The sequence below is a fragment of the Podarcis gaigeae genome (assembly GCF_964106915.1).
Source record: "Podarcis gaigeae genome assembly, chromosome: 4".
Taxonomy (NCBI): Eukaryota; Metazoa; Chordata; class Lepidosauria; order Squamata; family Lacertidae; genus Podarcis; species Podarcis gaigeae.
This window is the reverse complement of record NC_139677.1, coordinates 28,627,426-28,638,746: the sequence shown is the minus strand read 5'-3', so window position 1 is coordinate 28,638,746 and position 11,321 is coordinate 28,627,426. Positions and strand designations below refer to the sequence as shown.

The following is an 11,321-nucleotide window of genomic DNA, read 5'->3' as shown; positions in this document are numbered from 1 at the left end:
GCCCGGGAGGAATCGGGAAAGGAGGAGCAGCCGAGAGATACCACGAGAGAAGAGCCCAGCAGCCATACACCGCGCACCGAACGGGGATTAAATTAGTTTGCCTTGGCCAATCGGAGCGCGCCGGCGGGGGATTATTTGCATGGCGCACTGAGGAGTGACGTCCGGAGGTGAGAAGTACAAACTATTATGGAACTGGCGGGGAAGGGCGAGGCGGGGGGAAGCAGGGCGGGGATGGGGAGCCTTCGAGGAGGGGCCACGAAAGGGGTCACACACAGCCACCAGGAACGCGGATAAATAATAAAATAACCCGAACCGAACTAAGCGTCTACTAGGAAGCAAAGGCCGTAACGGAGAAAAATAAAATAAAATTCCGAGGGCATATATATGCCAATTCGAACCGGTTCAAGATGCGCTTCACCCCAAAAAGATTATTTGAATTTAAATCGCGCGCACCCTGGTGTCCGCCTGATCTTCTGGAACCGTGGCGTGTTTAGCTGCAAAGAATTCATTTCGGGGGAGGGAATAGCAGCAGCGACAGACGTTTTTGGGACCGGCAGAAGTTATTTAGTTTTTAAGCTACTGGACTTTTTCAACCTTGTAAAATTTCCTTTCTGCTTCTTCTCTTCATTTCCTGTACGGAACTTTTTTTGTTTGTTTCCTTTGCCTTTTGTGCTTGCTGAGAAGGAATGTAATTTTCTGCTAGTGTATCTTGACGCGCAGGTGTTTTCTGGGCGGGTGTTGGGAAGGGCAACATTTTAATAAGCCCTCAATATTTATCATATCTTTATCTGTGTGTAAGAATCTCACCAAAAAGACTCTCCGATCTTAGCTCACTTGGAAAAAAGTTCTATTGAGATCAGTGGGACTCTACTTTGAAGTACTGTAGTATCAACAAAGACTTATGGTATCTTAAAGATTTATCGTGGCATAAAGTTTCGTGAGTCATGAGACAATGTTGGGCAGTTTTTAAGGTGCCACAAGACTTGTCCTTGGTGTTCTGCAATATATAACAGGGTTACCTCTTTGGAAATTCTTTCAATTTAATATGTTTAGGATGCGTGTGTGTGTCAAGTTTAAAATCTGAAATCACTATTTATAAAATGTAGTAGGCATTTATTTATAAAATGTAGTATAAGCTGCTTTGAAACTACACTATGAAACATTCAGGTCTGTGCTACGCATGGTTTATTCAGGTGAGTTCAGCTAGCCCCATTCCCAAGTAAGGACCTAGAGGTTGAAGCCTAACTAAGAATATTTATTGTCATTTATGTCCCTCGGACATCAGTGTGGTTTACCATTGGGCAATTTTGGAACGGGGTGTTTAAGAAAGATACTAAAGGAACGGGGTTGTTTAAGAAACGTAATGCTCGTTCGTGTACTTCTTGGTCCTCAGTCAAGATTTCTCAACTTCCCAGTAGGAGACAGGTCTCCAAGTAGTGAAGATTGTTTTAAGAATGGAGAACTGACGCCCCATATCCTAGCACAATGCTTGGAACAGAAGTTCTTTCCTGTAGATGTCAATAGAATTTGCTTCCTTGTAATGTGTGCCAACCTAGCAGTTCGAAAGCACACAGTGCAAGTAGATAAATAGGTACCGCTCCTACGGGAAGGTAAACGGCGTTTCCGTGCGCTGCTCTGGTTCGCCCAAAGTGGCTTAGTCATGCTGGCCACATGACCTGGAAGCTGTATGCCGGCTCCCTCGGCCAATAAAGTGAGATGAGCTCTGCAACCCCAGAGTTGGCCACGACTGGACCTAATGGTCAGGGGTCCCTTTACCTTTACGTGTGGCTCAGATTACAGGCATTGTACCTACAGAAGTTGATGAGAAATCTGTACAAAAACTAATGGGTTGCCAGGCGCCCAATCTCAATCAACAAAGCCCTCCAGCTTACATGCCATGTAAAGGGGACTGTCCTGATCTTGGAAGGAAATTCTAGTGGAGATAACTCTGTGGGTCTTACTTTCTAGTGCCTGCCTGAAATAGGGGGCAGGACTTAAAGAGGTCAGTTTATGTTTCTGCCACACATTTCCCCCGCTTTTGGAACTGATTCATGTATATATCGTTCCAGAATAGATAAGCTTTAGGATTCCACAGCAAGCTCTTGAAATATATGTAGCTAGGGAGATCATTCTGCCGCATCTGAATATGTTTCTTCACCTCTGTTGACTTTTGAGAACTTCTGGCCCCCTCACTCTAAACCAGAATTGTATAACAAACAACGCTTGAATTGAAAATAAAACCTTAAGAAGATACTTCCGTCGAATAGGGTAAACTGCACTTTTCCCTTGACTCCACAGTTTTCAATGTTTCCCCCGTACCCTCTTTATTCTTTATTTTCCCCTATCATGTATTTAAGTAGACCTGCCAACTGATGATAACTTAACTGAAGATGCATCTTGTGAAGTGGACTCTAATCCATGCCACAATACATTTGTTAGGATTTGTTGGGTGTTTATTTCAAGAAGTCAACAACCCGACTGTGTTGTCTTTGCTGCAACAGGGCTATCAGAAATGCATTGATATGTTATGCTTCCAAGCGTGGTAAGAGACTGCAATTAAATCAGTCGCAGTTACTTTATATACCAGTAAATATTCCAAACGCGTAATAACCAAATCACCAGCAAAAGGTAATAGACCAAGACACCCTCTTGACTCCTTTTCATAGAATGACACGTTAACTAATCCCCAGGGCTGCGCCCGTCCAATCTCTCTTCCCCGCCCATTTCTTCTGCAAAATGTTTCAACTTTAAAGGGCTTCTCTTATAATGCCTACGGCCATCCTTTCATGCTGCCTGTCATCTTCATTTCACACGACTGGACGCTATGGCAGGTTCTCTTGAGGTATTAGCTTTCCTGGGCAACAGTCTACTTCATCAGATGCAAGAGTACAGACCTTGGACGTAGCGCCACATCTGTTTGGCAGGCGACTGCGCTTTCTCTCTCCTCTCTCACCCAGGAGGTCCACAGTAAAAAGCAACAATTAAAAATAGTAGAAGGAAAATGAAACAATACAGAATATACAGAATATACAGAAACATGAAATAACTGCGAACTCATTCCCTAACGCTGTTAACACCGGTCTACATTCACAATAGAATCGAGGCCATCCGTGGGCTCAGAAACTGCTAACCAGGTTATGGCCGTAAGAAAAGAAAAAACAACTCTCGGAATAAGACCTGGCACACGTCTTCCCCCTTACACACTAAAGGTATGGGGCAGGCCCCCTTAGGTATAGCGTGGGGTAATAGCCTAGGACCTTGGAAATCTGGGTTCAAATCCCCACTCAGTCATGACGTTCACTGGGTGACCGTGGACCAGCCTGAAAGGCCAAAACCACTTTAAAGAGAACAAGATCTAGATTTACACGCGATGGCTTAGAAGATCGATGAGGCGCTGAAGTTTATCCTCTGCAGCCAAATGCCACTCTAGTGCAGAGGGCACTCCAGGGTAGCGGAGTATTTAACACAAGGTGCCACTAAGTGTGGTTGTTGTTTTTAAAATGTCGCTATTGAACTTGCTACTGCCACTGCCTAAAATGGGGCATGGAGAAGTCCTCAAGACGTTGATTCGAAGCATCCTGAGATCAAGTCTGGTGGGAACCATATTAGACCAGTGTGGTCAGGGCAGAGATGCCACTGGCCCTCTTGTAGCGTGTGTACGTGTCCGCTGGAAGAGATTTGAATCAAACGAACAGCTAACTAAGGAGTGGGAAATATTTTTTCCTACTTTTGAACTTCGGTAGCCAATTACAGACAGATTGCCTAAGATTTGACTTGAGAAATGCAGCAATAAATATAGAACAGGATTTCTAAGTGGCCGTCTGTCTCTGTCGTTACTTGTCCTCTTTGGGCAATTGGTGTAGAAGTTGTGTAATAAATAATAATAGTTAGTAATTGTTTAGAAAATATTGAGTGCAATGAAGCCAATGTCGTCGATGCAAACACCCACTCATTCCATCAATGTAAAGCGATACAGGACGGAGTCCAATCTAACCCACACAGTCTTGGAAGTAAACTCGCTCAATAAACTGGGCATAACTTCCGAATAAACATGCCCACAACCTGTTTATTGAGCAAAGTGCGTCTCTCATTGATCCTCACAACAGGCTCATGAGGTTGTGAGACAGCCGCCCTTCCCGTTTTACAGACGAGAAACTGAGACCCGAAAAGTTACTGACAGAGCGAAGCCAAACTGCCTGTTATCTGGCTGCTTCGTGTAAAATGGCCATTCCCTGAGCATTTACTTCGAAACAAGGGTGCCAACTAGAATAATAAATGGGGGGGGGGGGCGCGGCGACAGGTAAGCACCGCCTTGCAAAATCTGTCACAGGATGCGGCACACACACATCTGAATGCCCATAAACTTTTGGGGAGCTTAGCCCCCTCAAATATTTTATTGGGGGCCCTAGGAGTTGGCTCATATGCTTCGAAAAATATTATTAAAAAGCACGGAACATACTCTTGAGTAAGCATGCATGCATGCGACCAGGCTGCAGAATTCGGCCATTCGTTTATCTATACGGATACCTGGCATTACCCCCAGGTTGCCTTTTGAGTCAATTTAAACTCTTAAATAACATATCAACCAACTTTCCAATGCTGACAGTCAAAACCTTTGGCGTGGTAGAGGCTACCACGGTGCCAAGGCTAGCAGCGCTCACCTTGGATGGCTGCAGCCGGTGTGGTTTGGCACCTGGTGCCCAGATCCCTGCACGGGCAAGATCCGAATGCATGGACAGTTTTTAGACCTGCCTTGGAAGCAGTGTAACTTGCTCCTGTAGAAAAGTGGTCCACACCATCCGCACAACCGTGTGTCTGTGTGTGTGTGTGTAGGGCCATTTGGCCCAGGACCTTAAGCTCAAAGGTGGCCTCAGATTTAGGCACGTTAAATTTTGGGTAAGTTTCACAACTTACGTTTATGCACATTGGACCAAAATGCGACACACACTTTCTCAGCTTGAAAAGCAGGTGCTGGTTATCTCTGAGGTTTCGCTCTGTTTTGGGTGCTTTTTCCCGCTGCTGCCATCTTTGTTTTTATTATCACAGAATCATGGAATTGTAGAGATGGAAGGGACTCTGTGGATCATCTTAGTCCAAACTCCTTGCCATTCAGAGATAGGCAGCTGTCCTATGCGGGGATCGAACTTGCAGCCTTGTTCATTATCAGCACGGCGCTCTAACCAACTCAAACCTCGAAACAAAATAAAACAATTCCTTCCAGGAGCACCTTGGAGACCAACTAAGTTTGATATTGGTATGAGCTTTCGTGTGCATGCACACTTCTTCAGATACACGAAAGCTCATACCAATAACAAACAGCTGGTCTCTACGGTGCTACTAGAAGGAATTTTTTATATTTTGTTTCGACTATGGCAGACCAACACGGCTACCTATCTGAAACTACAACTCAAACCTGGAAGTGACTCGGGCCTCTCTAGACCTCTGAAAGGGCCTGACCACCAGTTTATAGCTGGAGGAGTGCAACCTTGAGTTTCAAGGCTGCGATCCTGTGCATAGCTCCCTCCGCGTGATCCCCCACTGACCACGGTGAGGATCCCTCCGGTCCTGGAACCTTCCACCTTGCATGACTAATCCATCAATCCTGGCGGCTCAACCCAGTAGAAGTCTAGCTGATCTGGTGGGGAAGATTTTTTTGTTTAGATGCATGCAAAGAGGTTCGGGACTGACCTGCAAGCGTTCATTTGCCGGTGGTGTCGCCTGGCTGTTTCCAGTGTGTGGCCTCTTCACAGTGAAAGAGCCTATAAAGTTTCAACTAGGGGGTACAGCCAGGTGAGCCTCTTCCCCCACCTCGAAGGAGAATATCCATCCCTCTAGGAACCTACAGTGTCTAGCCAGGCAGTACTGTATACGCTTTTTAAAAGGAATGCTTTAAAAAGTGTTTCTTTTCTTTTCTTTCTCTCTTTTTTAAAAAAACCAAGTATAAGGTGATGTTATGCCAGATGTGCCTATCTGATGAAAACGACCGTTTGGTTTAATTTAGTGTTAGTTTATTAGGTTTACATATCGCTTCACGCAGCCAGGGGCGCCTGGGAGCCATTTACAGTATTAAGATGCAAAACCCACAACCATTTAATAAAGCAGTACATTAAAAACAACAACCCTAAAAGAGCACAGAATATCCACTGGCGGAACAATTCTGGTGGCTCAAACCAGAATTTGGTGGGTACTCCAAGAAAAAGTTCCATCCGAAATGGCTAGCCAGCTCGTTGTGGGGATTGCTTGGTGGCGGTGATTTTGTTTGGCCCTGGGCACGGGGCAAATCCTGTCCATTGCGAGTAAACTGCTCTCGGAAATGGAGGCCTCCTTTAGGTCCAGATCAATCCAATCCAACAATCAAATTCGGGATTGTTCTCAGGGTAGCCCTACTTACGTTTCCCTGGAACTTTTAGCAATACTGCTGGTTTGTGAGTTGCACCTTTCGTGAACCAGCCCACAGAGTACCCTTAGAGCCACTTTGGTGGCAAGATCTCATGGTCAAGATCATTTCTGGAAAACAGCTTGAAAAAGACGGAATATCCCCCCCTCATTCCCTCCCCCCCCGTTTGTTTTCTTCTTCTGAGAAACAGGCTCGCTCGCTCTCCAAATGAACATTGCCTACATTATACAAGGCCTGCTTCACACGTGTATGGTCAGCACGGCCCCTAAACATGACAGCTGGCGGCAGAACGAGTCAACTAATTCTGCGATTAAATTCTGCAGCAAGGTGCGTCGAAGGTGGGAGATCCAGGCTGGTCTGAGGATACCTTAATTTCTTAAGTTTTCTGGGAGATCAGGAGGACGACTCGCAAAGGAAACTCCCCACACCCGCCCCTCTCCCACCTCGCCGACTTTGCCTGTTTCTTTTTGGGGACTGCGGCGCAAAGCGCGTCCAGCTGGGGAATGCCGTTTGCGCTTCCTTGGCTAGCCAGGAGCTGGCGCTGCGCACGCTGGAAAGGCACCGGCAAGTCCCCTAGGAGGAAAGGGGGGGGGAGGAGGAGACCCTTCTGGAGAAGGAGCGCCCGACCCGAGGCTGCTGCGAGTGAGCCGAGGGACGGGGGATCCGGGCTCGGCAGCGCAGGCTGCGATCGCCGTCTGCTGGCTACACCTCGGCTCCGGATTCTGCAGCGGGGGAGTGGGGAAAGGGGTGGGGTAGGGTGTTTGAGGACTCCCTGCTTCACGCCACTTGCTCCCCACTGGCTCCTGCCCCGATTCCCCCACCCTACTCTACTGCAACTTCCGACCGAGCGCTTTCTCCGCTCTCTCACGCAAATTCCCCCAAGTCAACCCAAAGCGAGTCTTCTCAAATTCTCAATTTCATTTTAAGAAGCGTGTTCTAATCCACTTAGCAAAAGACCTAGGGGGTTGACACACGCTATCTAAAGCAGGGCCAGTCGTGATCCTCATTCTCAGTGAAGAGTTTCAAAACTCACAAGCTATTTGTGATTTGGGAATCTTTTCCAGAAGGTGAACCTGTTCTTTCCCTTTCACCTTTCACAAAGGCTTCCCACTCTGACGGTTCTCCTGCAGATTCCTGAGCCCCCTCTCACCCCCGAGGCAAAGCGGCTATAATGTTGTTGTTGTTGTTGTTGTTGTTGTTTCCCAGCTCACTGGGTGAAAGCGTTTGGAGAATCTCTGGAGCTTTCGAGTCGGGGCTCACCCCTGTGAACAGTGCTCACACATATAATTCAAATTTCACAGCTGACCTGTTCTGAAAAACCTCAATCAGCTTCTAATTGAAGGGAAAACAAAATATTGCTTCCCTACAGCAGAGCTAACGATTTAATCATTATATCAGACATTATAGCTTTTAATTAGGCTAATGCTGATACTGTATGGAAAAGAGATAATTCAACACAGTTCTTGATGGATTCTGTAATTGGGTTAACGGAGGGAGCAGTTGAGGGAAGAGACGTCAATAATATTCAAGCCGCGTCTATAGCTACCACCAGGTTTATGAATGAAAGGATAGAAACGGGGCGGGGGGAGGCAGAGGAAAGGGCTGAAACTTCGCGCAGGAAATGTTTCTCTCCAACCTGCCCTGTGCCGCCCCCTGGAAAGTTCCCGAGGACGAAATGGAGTCACCGGGAGGACCAAATTCTGGTCACTCCCAATATCGGGACATCTTTCTCCTCGGATCTCGAAGTCCCTGCAATTGGTGTTTGTTTTCTTCGCGCCGGGGTTGAAATGCAACCCCGCGTGCCTATCAGCGAGATGTGAAGAGCAGCTTCTCCACGTCGTCTGCCCACATTATCCCTCGACAAAACTGACTTGCTGTGTCTCGCAGCTGAAGGAAAGTTGACATCTCTGCTCCCCCAAATCTAGGGGAAAGCGTTCCCTCGAGCGACGCGTTTGGTCTCCTCCTTCAAAAGGAAGGAAAAGCGAGTGTATATAAATAACCTCACATTTGAGGGAATACGAACTTGGGCGCATCGGAAAGGAAGTGCCCACGCCTGTGGAAACTGGAATTGGTTCAAGATCAGTTTCCCTTCTCGTAGAGACAAAATTCAGCTGCGGATTCTTTTTGCATTTTAGAAATTATTATTAATCGCCAAAGAGGGCGAAGGGGCGCTGACTTTCCTTCTTAATCCCCTGGTTCGGGACTGAAAATAATTAAAGACCTGCCCGCTACATTGAGGCGAAATTAACAACAACGACAAAAACAGTTTTAGATGAACCTATGAATCTAATTACAATATCCAGAGGAATGCTGTCTAGTAGCACACATGGATTTGTGCTTTGTGCCCTGTAATAAAAACAACCAGCCGATGTTTAGATGTTGTCGAGCCAGCTGATACACTTCCCTCCCAACCACCCGCAATTCGGATAAAAATCTATTTTCCATACATTCTGGGGCAGCTTGAGAGCGACTGGCTAAGGAGCGGCTGTTCCCACTGCCTCCAATTCTGCTTCGCACGTTAACATTAGAAAAGACAAGCAAGGCTACAACGGTGGTTTTCGTTGCACGAATATAAATGGCTACATTACAACCCGTATTTTGAGCCGCAATTATGGCAGAGAACGAAGTTGGCGATCTCTGCGCACAAAGGGCCCCGTTCTTCTCGGGGCCCGGCGCCCGCCGCTCTCACAGCCTCCCGTTTGAAGAGGCGGGATTGCTGGGAAGTTGGGAAGAGGACAAGCCTGGCGCTTTTTGCAGACGCTCTTCCCTGTTCTGGGAGCGGTGTGCTCAGCACGTGTAACCAGGCCTGAACCTTCCAATGGGCGTCCTGGAATGCAAGTTCCCCCTGCAAGGTTGGAGCACACCCTTTCGTCACGCTTTGTCAGGGAGAGAGCCTTTTATAAGCTGTTTGTTTATATTATGCCTTAACTAGACTCCCGGCACAATATTGTTTTGAAAGAGAAATATTCTCTATTGTGATCCATCCTTGTCTTATTTTGTCAGTAATTACAGCAGAATTAAACGGGTCATTGATAAAGTTCCATTGACACAAACCCCTGTAATTAACAGTCTGAATGCACCTTAAAAAAAAAGAAACATTCCTCAAGAGTTGTAATTTTTGAGTCTTTGTGTTGTTAAAGGGATACACGTATAATAGGAGAGGACCAGAATTGCTTAGAAAGAGCCGTGGCTAATTCCGGATTCCACCTCCCCCCCCCAACCAAAAAAACACACACCCTCTAGACAGCCCAATCAGTAATGCTTTCTAAGCTCTGACTGATCAGAAAAACATTACCACCTTTAAGACTAATAATAATAATAACATGAGCAGAATAATATATATATATAGTGATTTATAGGATTCCATACCCCCACCCTGCTGCAACAATATTGTTGTGACATTAAATGTTTCAGGCACGCCTTGAGTAGGAAAATTAAGAAAACAACAACTATAGTGTAAAAAGAACAAAAAAAAGCCGGGTACTTTTTAAAGGACGGTTATTGCGTCCCGTTCTCAAGGATGAGCCACGACCACTGCTTTGGAAGGAAATGCCAGGGCAATTTCGAGCACTGATGCCTCGCACGAGGTGCCATCGAACCGCATTTCTGTAGCCTGCCTGGCCGGCCCCTCAAAGTAGAAAAGACACCCCTCCATCAAAGTCCAGTCAAGACAAACTGATAAGGAAAAACCTCCGACTGAAGGCAGGAGAAGTGGGCTAAGTCCTCGCCGCTGCCCCCCTCTCCCACCGCCCCTTCCCGCTTCCAAGCCATTCCCTGTTATTGCAAATTAGATTAACCACCCAGGCTTCAATATACATCTGACACGGGGTTCACCGGAGAGCGGAGGATCATCCACTCCAATCTCTCTTTTTCCCCCCATCGGAGCATCTCCCATAAATTACATCTTGTCCTTTAATACACTTTTCTATGAGATTAAAACATCACTTTGACACGGTTTCCAGTCACGCAGCCGCATCCCCCAAATTACTTCGAAAAACAGCAAACAAGGCGAGACATCTAAATAATCTCCCAAATGCTGTTTCTGGACTTTTCATTATGCGCAGAGGGGAATACACCCCACCTCTGCGCCATTTAATGCCGTTAACCTCTCCTTTTAGGAGCAGGAGTCGAGTTCTAGGGAGTGAATCTTGTTTTCTTTAAGATCAGGGTGGAAGGAGATTGTTATCCTAGTCTTGGTATAAGCTGGAGGTTGATCAGACATAGTAGGAAATTAATAATAATAATAATAATAATAATAATAATAATAATAATAATAATATTCTGGGCTATGTTTTTTGGGCATGCTTAAACTTTCTGCTGCGACTGTTTTTGGAAGCTTATTCTTCGAGTTAGTTGCTCGTCCTATAACTTTCCTGCAACTCATCCCTCGGTCCTCCGAGCCCCGCCGGGCGGGGAAGACAGGCTCTATGCGCAAAAAATGAGGGTGCTACTCCACTGAGACTGTGGTCCGGATAGATGCCTGGGCCAGCGGGCTCTGTAGCTCACCCCGATGCCCCCTTTTCTTCATTATTGGTGTGTGTGTGTGTGTGTGTGTGTGTGTATCGAATTATAGTGAGGGTGGGTGGTTCGGAGGGCGGTTGTTTTGGGGGACATCATACCGTGGCCATGACACTTGACCTTCCGAGTCCTTCTGAGCTAGTTGAAATCGAAAGGCAGAGCCCAGAAAGGGTTGCAGGAGAGATGTACGGAAAGCCATACTGTATAGTACAATCTCTCTCGTCCTCCTGTTTTCTACCTCTCTCTTTAAGCAGCTCACTTAGGATATATTCAGCTACACACCCACCCACCCAAGATTATTCACATCAGGGATCCAGTCCTTTTCCAAATCAATTTTTATGAAGGAATGTTGCTACTTTTTCTGCACTTCAACTCAGCGAACTTCCTTTGGGCGTCGGCGGGTTGT

At 46.5% G+C, this 11,321-nt stretch overlaps 2 long non-coding RNA genes across 8 annotated transcripts in view; one reads left to right on the top strand and one right to left on the bottom strand.

Moving 5' to 3' along the window:
• The window catches only part of LOC310842998, a 346,703-nt gene that overhangs the window by 162,151 nt on the left and 173,231 nt on the right, over positions 1–11,321 (top strand). For all 6 annotated transcript variants that reach the window (XR_014563429.1, XR_014563430.1, XR_014563431.1 and 3 more), the window contains exon 4: positions 2–167. This is a non-coding gene — a long non-coding RNA (uncharacterized lncRNA). The remainder of the gene's footprint in view (position 1; positions 168–11,321) is intronic.
• The window catches only part of LOC310843001, a 49,190-nt gene that overhangs the window by 34,810 nt on the left and 3,059 nt on the right, over positions 1–11,321 (bottom strand). The window lies entirely within an intron of this gene.